This window comes from Micropterus dolomieu, linkage group LG20 (genome assembly GCF_021292245.1).
Source record: "Micropterus dolomieu isolate WLL.071019.BEF.003 ecotype Adirondacks linkage group LG20, ASM2129224v1, whole genome shotgun sequence".
Classification (NCBI taxonomy): Eukaryota; Metazoa; Chordata; class Actinopteri; order Centrarchiformes; family Centrarchidae; genus Micropterus; species Micropterus dolomieu.
The window spans coordinates 26,470,926-26,472,685 of record NC_060169.1 but is presented as its reverse complement, the minus strand read 5'-3'; positions in this window follow the sequence as shown (position 1 = coordinate 26,472,685).

The window sequence follows — 1,760 nt, the reverse complement described above, 5'->3', positions numbered from 1 at the left end:
TCTGTATGCAAGCATTAGTGACTTGAATTTGATTCTGGAGGCCACGGGGAGCCAGTGGAGGTCACTGAGTAATGGAGTGACATGAGTCCTTTTGGGCTTTTGGGCGTTCTGAACCATTTGTAAGGGTTTCACCGCACAAGTTGGGAGACCTACTAGGAGGGCATTGCAATAGTCGATGCGCCGTGATCCGCGCCGAGACAGTGGGATCGCCTGGTGGGAAGGATAGGTAGAGTTGCATGTCTTCTGCGTAGCAGTGGTAAGAGAAGCCGTGCGAGCAAATGATCGGCCCCAGTGAGGTGGTGTAAATTGAAAAGAGAAGGGGCCTAAGCACTGAGCCCTGGGGCACCCCTGTGGAGAGGCAGTGGGAGGAGGATAATTGTCCTTGCCACAAAACATTGTAGGAACGCCCCGAGAGGTATGATTCGAACCACAGGAGTGCTTTACTCAAGATGCCCATTGCTGAGAGAGCGGATAGCAGGATCCTGTGGTTGACTGTGTCAAAGGCAGCTGATAGGTCAAGCAGGATAAGAACTGAGGATTGGGCTGCAGCTTTAGCTGACCTTAGGGCTTCTGTTACAGACAGAAGAGCCATTTCAGTAGAGTGGGCACTCTTGAAACCAGACTGATATGGATCTAGGAGGTTCTAGATTTGACAAACAGACAGAATGTGTTAGACGAATGACCTCGGGACGTTGTACCATAGTGGAAATGACAGCGGATAAATATGCAGATGTAAAATCTACTCTACTTGATTTAGCAAATGTTTTTCCTGTGAACGATAATGATTTTCATATGGGTCATGTGTTTTGTTTTTGTACTTTTAGCATTGATTTGTGTGTTTTAATGCTAACCAGAAAACAACATGTCAATGTTGCTGATGTGATGTATTGCTTAACTGAATCTTTGGTTTGTAAAAACATAGGTGCTTGTACTGATTTTCTGAAAAGTGTATACTTGTAATCATTGCTGACGGATATGTTGCATATGTCGTTGGAAATGAAATACTTGAACACAGACGTTGAAGTGTCAGTCTTTGTAACAAAGATCATGGAGGAGTTGATGAGAAATAATAGATTTGTTTTCAAAACACGTATGGGATGCATTGTTTAAAAAATAAGAGTGGTAAATGCTTCACAGTGTCCTTTAAAGATATCTTAGCTGAAGGTAGAATACCGCATAAAATTCAAACAGACGAGGGAAAAGAGTTCTTAAACAAAGATTTCGATGCGTTAATGAAAATTAATAGTACCGTACACTTCAAATCACACATCAAATGAGACTAAGGCATCTGTAGTAGAGCGCTTTAACAGGACTCTGAAATCTAAAATGTGGCGTTACTTAAAAGCCAATAATTCTAAACGATACGTAGATATATTGCAGGATTCAGTCACCTCCTACAATCATAGTTATCATCGTAGTATTAAAATGAAACTGATTGATGTGACAAAAGACAATGAAGATATCGTATTTAACAACTTGTATAAAAACAAAAGATAAAAGAGTAATTCGTTTTAAATATGAGGTGGGCGATACTGTAAGAATTTCAAAACTACGCGGCCCTTTTAAAAAAAGGTTATGAACAAAATTATACCGATGAATAGTTCACTGTGAGTGCGTGTCAAGGGACCCTCCAGTTTACAGGTTAAAAGACTATGACAAAAGATTTTATCTAGAAAGAAAAGACAAGGCCGGGACATGGTGTTAGTAAAATGGGTCGGATGGCCAGATAAATTTAACTCATGGGTTTTGGAAAAACAGGT